The following is a 13285-nucleotide window of genomic DNA, read 5'->3' on the forward strand; positions in this document are numbered from 1 at the left end:
ATTAACCCTTTGGCTCGATCGGTAGAGCACTGGACTGGCAAGCCAGAGGTCCCGGGTTCAATCCCCAGCAGAGGCAATAGATTGTCTCTGTTACAAAGATATAATTTTCCGTTTTATAAATAAAACAATGAGAACTTCTTTAAAGAAGTGATAAATGTCCAGTTTGATTTACTTTATATGAGAATTGTGTTCACCATTTTGGTCTGTATTATTCTCTGAATTGCAAATCTTCTACTGGTGTCTAAGAATAGAATGTAATCTGTGTTGAATTGTTTACGTCCGTGAAACCAAGGGCTCACTTAGCCTAAGAATGTCAGGTCATCGATTTCAAATAAAGCATGGTGGTCAGCAGCTTTTATACAAACTTTATATTACCTGATCATTCTATTTTATCAATGAAAGTTAGAATTCTCGAAAAGATTTATCACCATACAAATAGTCCATCGCTGAGTACACTTTTCCGTAGACAACGAGACGAATTTTTGAATAGAAAATTAGGAACAGCCTTTCCCTGTGGATGTAATGACAATGTCGATAGTGCTGGCAATCTTTCTAGTAATAATGTAAATGTGATGGGACTTTTTAACCATTCTCAGAGTCGAAAGCGTAGTCATGGGCATCGTTCGTACAATAAACCTGCAATACACGAAGTCTCTTTTGATTCATTACTACCTTGTGTAAATCAACAGTTAGGTCTACATCATATTCGAACAAAACTTTACTCTGTCTATATGAAACTTTTAAATAGTCTTCTTGAAATGGACAAGGAACGTCCAATTTTTGATTCCTCATCACCAGAATATAGGCTGAGATCTGTGATTATGGATATTGCTAATCATAGGCTTTTTAAACCCGCACGTTCCACGGAAGGAAATGCAGCGAAAACAATCCTTCTTTTCCTTAAACTTCAATATGGCAATAAAGGAATTGACGCGTTAATATAAGTAATTTTCTTAATCACAAAAGTGTCCAGTCTTTAATTCCACAATATTAAAGACTACACCTTGTATTTTCTACAAATATACATCGACCATTGACTGCTTCTAAACTTTTCAATTACAAAAACACTTTATATTCCCTTTCTAAGGAAGAAATTCTTCAAAATCACGTGTCCTTTTTGAAAATTTTTAATGTCCCGCAGAGCCAAAATGAATTTGAACTACCTTATACAGTATATATTGGATTCCGAAACATCATAAGAATCCTTACAAACAAAGATACATTGCAGGTTCCAGTAAATGTTTAACCAAGCTTCTTTCGTTACTCCTCACTAACATATTGACAGTAGTGAGGAAAAAACTTTAAGAGTACTGTGCAATTGTATATTCAAGAAGTGGTGTGAATCAGATGTGGATACTAAAAATACAACAGAACTTTTGGACAATTTGAAATTAGAAAAGTTTACCAAAATCAACAGCATAAATAACTTACACTTTTCAACTTTATACCCCCCCCCACACACACACATGACAGTCTTTTTGTTATCATTGACACCTGCTTCTTAAATAGCAAGAGGCCCACGGACCTTATAGGTCACCTGAGTATCATGTAACAACTTTCAAACTGAATTAAATACCCAGAGCAGAAAAGATTTTTAAAGAAATCATGCTTATTCACTATATAATCTATATAGCTCCGCCCTAGCACCTATTAGAACCCCTGACCCCAGGGCCATGAATTTCACAATTTTGGTAGAGGACTCAATGCTAATTACAATTATGCAAACAGTTTGACTGCTTGATGTTCAGGAGTAAAGAAGAAGATTTTTAAAGATTGCATTAATTTTAGTGGTTTTGGCCCCACCCCTCAGGCCCCAGGGGCAGGGGCCATGAAATTCACAAATTTGGAAGAGGCAGCATTTTTCAACATAATTATGTATTTGGTTTGTTTATTAAATACCCAGGAGCAAAGAAGATTTTCCAAGAAATAATGCTTATTCACTATTATACACTTATCCAATGGTTGTGAGTGGAATAGCTCTTTTATCAAACCCGCGACAGGGAACTATTCCTGAGGGCTTGCCCGAGGGGTCATGAATTGTCAAGGGTTTGATGAAAGAGCTATCCCGGCCAAGCACAACCAGTGGATAAGTGTTTTATTATACTGATGTATATTATAATTTTAAGGTTTGAATTTTCTTTGGATTTTAGATAATACTGCCTGAAATCCTGATGACGATGCTACTGAAGTCACTATGACATCATCAGGCTTTGGATTTAACGCTGGAAATTAAAACTGGCAAAAATTGCATGAAAATTTTCAAAAACTATATGTATTTGGTATAGCTTTCTATGCTGGGAAATTTTCAGACTATTAAGAATAGTTATTTTACCTTCTGAACTTTATATAGGAAACATTTTAACAGAAGTATAATAAATAAGCTATATAGCCCCGTCCTAGCACCTTAGAACCCCTGACCCGGGGTCATGAATTTCATAATTTTAGTAGAGGGCTCAAGGCTTATTACAATCATGCACAGTTTGACTGCTTGATGCTCAAGAGTAAAGAAGAAGATTTTTAAAGATTGCATTTAATTTTAGTGATTTTGGCCCAACCCCCCAGGCCCCAGGGGGGCAGGGGTCATGAAACTCACAAATTTGGAAGAGGCAGCATTATTCAACATAACTATGTATTTGGTTTGTTTATTAAATACCCGGAAGCAGAGAAGAATACTTTCAAAGAAATAATGCATTTTCACTAAATAATCTATAAACATGATAAAGCCCCACCCTAGCACCTAAGAACTCCTGACCCAAGGGTCATGAAATTCACAATTTTGGAAAAAGCTGCCTTATTCAACAAAACTATGTACTCGGTTTGTTTATCTAATGCCCAGGAGCAGAGAAGATTTTCAAAGAAATAATGCTTATTCAATATATAATCTATATAGGCCCGCCCTAGCACTAGAACCCCTGACCCCAGGGCCATGAATTTCACAATTTTGTTAGAGGACTCATTGCTGATTACAATCATGCAAACAGTTTGACTGCTTGATGTCCAGGAGTAAAGAAGAAGATTTTTAAAGATTGCATTAATTTTAGTGATTTTGGCCCCACCTCTCAGGCCCCAGCGGGGCAGGGGGCACGAAATTCACAACTTTTTATTCCCCTTATCCCATAGATGCTTTATGCCAAATTTGGTTGAAATTGGTTAAGCGGTTGCAGAGAAGAAGCTGAAAATGTTCAAATGTTAACACACGACGCACGACGGACGACGACGGACGAAAACGGATAGCAATAGGTCACCTGAGTTTACTCAGGTGACCTAAAAATGGAACTCGTAAATTTACTTACCTCATCATTGTTCATTTGCAAAATTATTTTGTTAAATAATATTGCTCACATTCAGATTCTGATCAGCACCTGATCCCACCTCTGGTGGTTCGGAGGTCCGTGTTTGCTCTGCTCTTATTTTGTATATTGTTTAATGGACTTTGAGATTGCATACTGTTTGTTATCTCCATATTCTTCAGATTAGTACTCTGAATTTGACATAAAGAGGATGCTTGAGTTTCTGATTGACAACATTTATGTGGTTTTCGGAGATCAGGTATTCCAACAATGTATTGGAATTCCCATGGGTACAAATTGTATTTATCGATATTCTACTTGAAAAAGACAATAATTGTAATCTAACAACCAAGCTAGATGATAAAAGTGATGACTTTAACTTTTCTATGTTCAACTTACCTTACTTATACAGCAATATATCGTTGTTACTCAAACACAAACATAACAGTCACACGTAAGGTGTAAGGTCAGGGGTCAGGTGAGAAAAAAACACAGAAATGTCATAACAGTCACACGTACGGGTCAGGTCAACTGTCAGGTGAAGAGGTAGTGAAGCATTGGTCATAAAATCACCAATTAGACCTCAGAATTTGAAAACTTAAAACAAAAAAGATTAATGCATGTTTAAGTTATCTTTCAAATCTAGTATAAGCTAATGATCACCATACTGTTGGACTTATATCATAGTAACAAGTGTTTCGCTTTCAAGGAAGAGAAACGTAACCATACGTGCTTTCTCAAAATATTCTTTTTAATGCCGCACGATTATAATGTGCTATGAACAAAAAATAGTTTTACGATATGCTTACTTTTGGAGAAACTGAAAATTATTTTGTTTATGTTAGCGTATGTATACTGACGGGGGGGGGGATCTGATTATATCAGTGGCAGATCAGTTCTGTTGGAGGTGGTGTTATCATGAATGTACTGACGGGAGGGTCTGGTTGTATCAGTGACGGATCAAGGTTCAGTTCTGTTGGAGGTGGTGGATCCAGGGGAGGCGGTGGTGGGATTCCCTACGTAATCAGTGGTGGATCAACTGTTTACAGCAACGGTCGCGTGCGTGATTGGAATGAGCGGCAGCGGAAGTGGTAAGATCCAGGAGGTTTTGACATGGATTTGACCTAATTAAAGAATTTTATGCGGTATATTGCATATCTTTGCCCCCCAAAAAGTCTTTTTTTTTTGGAAATTTTCTGAATTCCGTACATTGTATGGGCAATATGAATTATAGTCTGTCACACGGTACCAAGGACCTCACTTTTTGCTTCATATCTTAAAATATATAAATACCTTAGCTTTCAACCTAGGTCCGATCAATAGATCATTTTTTTTTCCAAACTTCCTCCATTTATCCGAACCTTCGAGTTCAACCAGTGTAAACACACGGCGGCAAATTCTAAGTCTACAGGGATTTAACATTGTTAACTCTTCTATTATAGTCATGATCACTAGGCGGGAGACCAGTTTATTGAAGGAGTAGTCGTTCTTGTCAAATTAAAATTACAAAAAATTCAAAAAAAATAAAACGAAAGTATTTCAGTGTGTTTTGATAAATAATAAACCTATTGTTTTGTATTTAAATAAATTCTGACGAATTTTATCATAGTATCTCAATCTTTCTCTGGACATTGAACAGTACACCATACATGATGTTTGAATTTGTTACAAAAGACATAAGAATTTAATATTTCATTTCAGTTATAGTTTATGATATATACACAAGTACAGTTTTTATGTCAAAAATCACATCCTTTGTTGATAGTATTATGTTACAAATGTTACACAATTCTATAATTATAGAAAAAGATAAATCATGAAAAAAATGGGAGTCAAAACAATAATAAAATAAAAGAAAGAGTCGTTCTAGTGTATATTTCATATCAAACCATTATAAAATATATATATATATATATACATATGAAGAACAACACACATTCCACTTTCAATCTGAATATAGAACATGTACTTTAGTTGTTAATGGATTCCACAATATTTGTTACAGCAAATTGTGAATTTAAATTATATTCATTTTAACCATTTTATTTTTCAAGAAAAAATTAAAGCATCATTAAACTCATTCAAAAATTGTACCGAGTGATCAATGCAAATCTCTTTGCATAATTTATGTAATTTCAGAAAAGAAGTAAACCGGTTCATATAATTTATTATTTAAAATCCATCTTAATATAAAAAAAATGTACATGATCTAAACACTTTATAATCAGCTTCTATTATCAGTTATGCATCTAATTAAGCTTGTGATTTCAGGGGTCCATGTTCTTGATCCTGATGTGTTTTGTATATTGCATTGAAAAAGTTGATAACTTTTCACTATTTTCATCTTTTAAAAATATTGCTCTTTCTTATATATGCATGGAGGGTTTAGAGAATCTACATGCGATGGGATGAGAATACGTGTTTACCATGTTATCCAAATAAGATCTCTACGAAAAGATTCTCAACATTTGTTTCATAAATTATTGATATCTACAATAAACACGTTATTTTTTTTTCTTTTTACAGAATGCATGAGGAGAGAAAAGGACCCATATACAATGTGACTGAAACATTCCTAAACCTTTTTTATCTATTTAATTTTTGGGAAACGCTTTCTTGAAGAATGGCTCTCGGTATTTCTTTCATAAATATTAGTAACTGATGAAGATTCAGTTTTCTGAACAAATGATCCATGGCAGTCTTCATGCCAAGATGTAATTTTTGTAATGTATTTAAATGATTTACCTTGATCATCCTTGCTATCTATAAAGTGTGAGTGTTCTTTTTAATAATACCAACAAACATCGTGTATATCATTCAGACAAACAATTCACAATTTCAACACCATTTCACAAAGAATTGAAGAATTGTTTGCCCCATGGTAAATTAAAAAAATGTTTTACGTTCCTTTCTTGCAAGGTGGATGTTATTCTGTCCATCAATAATTGTCCTTTATCACCAATAAATCTGAAAAATGATCGACCAAATATTCACACATCTCAATTTTACCAGAACGACGGCATTGATGTAAAATTGTTTCACAATCGTCCAGTAGGGTGTTGATGTCCATATTTTTCTCAACTAATAGTTTGACTATTTTAACATTTCCTCCCAAGGCGGCAGCATGCAACACTGAGTTACCACAACTGTCCCCTAAATCTAATAGATGGGGAAATATCTCAACTAAGAATTCACACATTTCAAATTTCCCATTGAAACAAGCTGTATGCAGAATACTTTTACCATCATTTGACACGGCATTAAAGTCCAATCCATTCTCTACCAGAAAAATCACAATTTCTACACTACCACCCCAGCAAGCTGAATGTAACGCTGTCCATCCCTCATTGTCCCTTATCTCCAATAAATTTGGTAAATTATTGACCAAATACTCACACATGTCCATTTTACCTGAGAGACAGCACAGATGTAAAACTGATTCACCATCTCCCTGTAGGCCATAGACGTCCATCTTTCTCTCAATCAATAGTTTTACTATTTGAACATTGCCTCCCCAGGCTGCAGCATGCAACACTGTGTTATAAGTTTTGTCCCTGACATCTAATAAATGGGGATAATTCTCTACTAAGAAATCACAAATTTCAAATTTTCCATTGAGACAAGCTATATTTAGAATACTCTGACCATCAATTGCCAAGGCATTTAAGTCCAATCCTTTTTTTATTAAAAAGGAAACAACATCAACACTTCCTCCACTGCAAGCTGAATGTAACACTGTCCATCCTCTTTTGTCCCTTATCTCCAATAACTCAGAGAAATTATTGACCAAATACTCACACATCTCCATTTTACCAGAACGACAGCATTTATGTAAAATTGTTTCACCATCTTTCTGCATTGTTGTGATGTCCATTTTTCTCTCAATTAGTAGTTTTACTATTTGAACACTGCCTCCCCGGACTGCATCATGCAATACTGTGTTACTAGATTTGTCCTTGACATCTAATAGATCGGGATAATTCTCAACTAAGTACTCACAAACTTCAAATTCTCCGCTAAGACAAGCTATATGCAGAATACTTCTACCATAATTTGACAATGCATTGAAATCCAATCCCCTGATAATTAGAAAAGAAACAATTTCTACACTCCCTCCCCAGCAGGCGGAATGTAACGCTGTCCATCCATTATTATCCATGACAGATATTAAACCTGGATATATATTTACAAGATACCTACACATATCCTCTCTACCGCCAGCACAACACAGGTGTAACACAGTCTCCCCAGTATTTGTTGTACCATTTACATCTAATCCTTTGCTAAATAGATACTTAAAAAGATCTGTGTTGCCTCCTTGAGCTGTGTAATGGAGAACACTTTTGCCATCATTGTCTCTAACATTCAGTAATTCTGGGTATTTGTTTAACAGATATTCACACATATAATAATGACCATTTTTGCACGCAGTGTGCAGGATAGAACGACCTGAATTATCTGTTTTGTCTCCCTTTGGTTTATTGTCACTTGATATAAGTAATATATTTTCATTCTCAAAGAGGTTAAGCATATATTCAAACATATCTATATTTCCACTGAAAGCCGCCCAGTGCAATAGACTTTTTCCACGAATATCTGTGTGTTCCTGGAGTAATGCGGGATATGTCTCAATAAGGAATTTTACCATGTTAAGTCTACCATCCTGACAAGCACAGGTAAGAACCGTGTGACCATTGTCTCTATCTTTTTCATATGGATCACAACCAAACTTTAACAGAAGATTAAATGCATGTTTGTCTGCAGAACTTGCTGCAGACTGCAAAGTATTGGCCCCTTGGCTGTTTTTTATACCTACAAGGAATGGATATTTTACCAAAACCTGTTCAATTAAATGTGTTTGTTGCATAAAACAGATTTCCTGAAGTAAGCTATGCCTTATATTAGACCAGAAAGGATGCAAGGAAGATGAAATTTGATGAAGATCAACAAGTTCACAAACTCGGAGCAATAACTCTATATTGCCACTTTGTACAGCATAAAAACACGTTTGAAGATCACAATCCACATCCCATGACAAAATGAGATTAGCAATATCGGGTTGATTTTTTGAGCAAGCACCGTTAAGTGATCTATATTTTTGTCCTTTGTCCGCATGTGAAAGTAAATATTCAACCCATCGCTTATTTCCCGCCTTCGAAAAATGCACAATCATTGAATCTCCCTTGATATCACGACATGTTTTAAATCTCGAAGTGCATTGTTCATTTTTTAAAACAAGCTCATGGAAGTTTGAATCCTTCCATAATTCCAATGATGATATCGAAGTGTACCCCACTGCAGACCCTTCTTCAACGATAATTGCAATGCGGTCGACAACATGTTTAAATAATCTCTCTGCTATCAAAACCTGTGTGCTATTTGACATTTTAAATGTCGTCAGAGTCAAAAGTAAAGAAGGGTGACACATTTGGATCATTTTTTCAGGATCAAAATAAAACAAGACACTGAAAAGTGATTCCTGTACAGAACTATGTGTAAATCTATAGGTATTTTCTATTGTGTCGTGAATAATTAAAAACCCCTCAAAACAATGAATATTGTCCTGAAAATCGTTAATAAATGAGTTTTGTAGTCCTACAAATTGTAAGGAGGCGCGTTTCATGTCCAAATCAAGGTGGGAATTATCAATCAAATCGAATTCTACTTTTCCTCCACTAAGGAGAAGGTAAACTAAAACAGCACTTTTTGCAGTTCGAGTTTTCATTAAAGTTTTGAAGTAGTCTTTCAAAAACATCATTGGATTTGGAAAAAAAGCAAATACATTTTGTTTAAAATCTGCGTTGCTTCTTGCCAATTTACAACATTGTGGAAACCCTATAGTTAACGGCATTCCATAGACCTTATCGATAAGTGCTTTGTCTTCTATGTATTCAGTTAGCTCATATCTTCCTGCTAGCTGTAAGATCTCTTCTTTTAGCAATTCATCTTTCTTGCTTGATAGGTCTACCAGGGACGACATAAAAAAATCGTCATCGTCATTGCACTGGTTTTGTACATATTCCTGATATATATCACTTCTTAACGCAAATATCAATCTATTTGACTTTTTATAAACATCATTTTCAATCAACACTTTTATTGTCTCTTCTATGGCTTTAAATTCTCGAACAGTTTTGCTGGACAAAGATATCTCTCCAAACAAATTGTCAATAAATAATACTATACCATCACTTGGTAAAATGCTTCCATACAAATCTGTCAACCTGTGAAGCTGAAGTGGAGATTTTCCATCCTCCATCAATTCTTTCATCAACATCTTGGCGATTGTGGTTTTTCCAGTTCCAGGGTTTCCCCTGATGACGACATACCCGTTTTTGTCCAACAGTTTCTTTACTTTCTCACACGCATGGGTTTTTACAAATAGATGACCTACAACTTCATAATGTTTTTGTATCACTTGCCTTGTTGTTTCTGAAAATAGAAAGGGAATAATTATCAACTTTTAAGTACAGGAATTCAATATTTTAGTAGTTTTTTAAGAATTTTTTCTTCTTATTCATCCATAGAGATATACAAGGTAGAAAATGTGTATTGGTAATTTTTCCTGATCTTTGGGGTTTTTAAGCTTCAAATAGAACTCTATCTCTCTGGACCATAAAGACAATATTGTACATAACATTTAAATTTTTAATATCTCTTCTTTAGACAAACATGTAATAGAAACATTATAACTGATTAGACACATCTTTTTATGAGAGTTTATCTTAGTGTAGAGTTTTATGTATGTTTTACGAAAAACTTAAATGGAACTAGAAAACTGACCAGTCAGCAAGGGCCCCGCTGAGGGGTAGAAATATAAGGGTGCAGCTCATTGAATGAGAGATTTACTTAATTATTTTTTTTTAATATATGAAGATGATAAGTTACAACTGTTACAATATTTTTCAAATTTCAAGATAATTCCTGAATGCCCCAAAACCTGTTAATAGTAACCTTGTATTTACATAAAACAGGGAAAACCTCATGTCATATTAAAAACAACTAAATTAAATGTGTATTTAAAAAAGATTTAAGCAAATACAAGCCTTCAGTGAATGCAGATATCACCCAGGCTTGACCTCAACTTCAAAACTTCAGGTAATAATAATGTTACATAAAGCCACTTGACCTGGAGAAAATAAGAGTGTAGATGTAAAAAAACAACTTTATTCTAGGATGAGGCACCAGATTCTAACTTTTGGCTCAATTTTACAAAATGTGTTTACAAGAGGAACTACGGTAATTATGTTCCCCAAACGAAGTTGGGGAACATATTGTTTTTACTCTGTTTCTTATTATTATTATTATTTTTCTTCTTCTTCTTCCTGGGTACTTTTTTGTCCGGGAATGATCTTGTAAACTGTTCGTCCGATGTAGGTAAAACCTTTTTAGGGTTAGTAGACATGTTATGTAGATTTGCGGAATCAAGGTCATTTTGCGCGCACGTGCTTGCAAGAGCGTGCACGTGCAACACGTGAAATGACCAATATAATAGATATAGCCACAACTGTTCTATTTTTAAATGAAATGCTTTGAAACTCATAATGTGAGGATATATTAGTAGTATAGACATGACGACATGGTGAAAATAGCAAGATCTCACGCGCATGCACGTGCACTTCGCTCTGATTGGCTGCAACTAAAGTCTCAATATCTTTCTTGTTTCTTGGAGAAATCCTTTGAAATTTTGAACATAGCCATGCATCAGGATATCCTACAACATGAAATAAAGCAATTATGATGAAAACACGTGCATGCACGTGCGCTGCAATCTGATTGGCTGAAACTTTAAACAGCTATAACTCCCTTGGTTTTCAACCAAACAGGATGGGATTTAGAACATAGATAGATATAATGGACTTCTACAAGTAGGTATGGTCACCATGCACATGCATACACGTGCGTGTACATGTGCTGCAATCTGATTGGCTGAAACTTTAAACAGCTGTAACTCCCTTAGTTTTCACCCAAACGGGGTGGAATTTAGAACATAGATAGATGTAATGGACTTCTACAACTAGGTATGGTCACCATGCTCATGTATGCACGTGCGTGCACGTGAAATGAGAAAAATCAAACATACACTTGAATGAGCGAATTCTTTTATTATAATTTTGGATTAAATACTTTAATATTCAGTATATTAAAAATATAGATTGTGTAGACAAGATGATATGGTCATGACGCATATGCATTCACATGTGCACGCGTGCAATGCTAAAGTTTAAATGATTTTTGTACACTTCTTTGTTAATGTTGTTAAAATCTCAGATGCATAGAGGTTGTCTTATTTAATGAAGCTTACAGGGAATATGGCTCCAAAAGGGAGTTGGGGAGCGTTTGGGGAACATCTGTAACGGTCCCCGTTACAATTAGCACTAGTTTTATACAAACTGCATATAATTCAACAGTGCCCATTTAGATGAGTATATACGGTAATTTCATAATTCATTCAATAAAGCTTAATAAAGTATAATTACAATCCTTACAGGTACAATATAATAGTTAATGACATCTGACGTTTATGATTTATGTAAATCATACGACATTCTAATTAAAAAAAAAAATACTGAAAAATACAAATGGCAGGAACATGTGCCACACATGTGCTTGGCCTAGTCAACAATTTTCATAATTCAAGTTAATAATTGTGTGACCTAACATACATTGACTAGAAACATATCAAATGGATTTCAATGATAAGTTTGGTAATATACATTGCATATAAATGTGCCAATTAAATAATTACCTGGAGAAAATAAGAGTTAGATGTCAAAACCAACTTTTATTCTAGGATGAAGCACCAGATTCTAACTTCTGACAAAGAAGAACTCAGCAAAAAGTTACAAAAACAATATTAGAGTTATCGCTCTTTGCTCATAATAAAAATTGGTACCCCCCAAATACGACACCTAACACATCAGTTACAGAAAAAAGTGTTCATTAATCTTCATGTGACAGATAAAGATAAGCCTCCAATTTTTCTGCAGCAAGCACGATAATTACCGGTAATCCCAGGGGATTAATAGCCCTGCTCTTTCATCCTTTTCTTCTAAATATACAATAAGAACTTTTTCAGCACTGACAAAATGGGATTATTATCTGATTACCTGTTTAAATTAACAGAATAAGGGAAGCAAAAAAAAAATTTAAAAAATGAAATAGTAATAATAAGAAAGGATATCTTAACATATATCTTGATTTTAGAATTCAATAAAATTATCATCTATCATTGTGTATGGTATTTAAACAAAATAAAGTATGAATATTATTTTAATTCCATATTTCAGAGAATGTGCATTCAAAATTGACCTTAACTTGAAAACAAAGTTCATTTGCAGACACAGGCTGCTGGTACAGTAATTAATCTGAATGTGACAGATAGAGATAATGCTCAGAGTTTTCTTCAAGTGGAAGATTGGTTAATCCCAAAGGAAATTTTGCACAACCCAGTTTACAATGGTAACATTCTCAGCAGTTATCTCTCTTTGCCCATTCATTATGCATAGTTAAGGAATCTACCTCACCACCCCAGCTCCAAACTAGAAGACGTAGAGAGAAAAACTTAGCATCAAAATACGTATTTCTGCCTACTGAACTACCATACCAAATTTGAACTTGATTGGGCAACCATAAAAAGTTATTAGAAAAAAAAACCCAGAAAATTTGTGGACGGAAAAGTGACAGATGGACAGACAGACAGAGTGATTACTATAGGGCACCCGCAAATCCTTGCCTGGCCCTAATAAAAAGCCACACAGGATCATTTTTCAGGAATAAATTTTCACAAGCTAAATGTCCTTGTAGCACAAAGGTTGTATTAAACCCCGACTCTTTAAAACAAGCGCCCCATGCACGATTAGGTATATAATGCGTTAACAAATTTCTGAATTATAATTTTCGATAATTAGTTCCTCCTTTTGTGCTTAACGAGGCTGCGGGGGGGGGGGGGGGGGGGGCAGCCATTTTCAGACCATTTTGATCTCTTTTAAAAG

This window comes from Saccostrea cucullata, unplaced genomic scaffold (assembly GCF_032062105.1).
Source record: "Saccostrea cucullata isolate Sc308-1 unplaced genomic scaffold, CSIRO_AGI_Scuc_v1 ctg1751, whole genome shotgun sequence".
Taxonomy (NCBI): domain Eukaryota; kingdom Metazoa; phylum Mollusca; class Bivalvia; order Ostreida; family Ostreidae; genus Saccostrea; species Saccostrea cuccullata.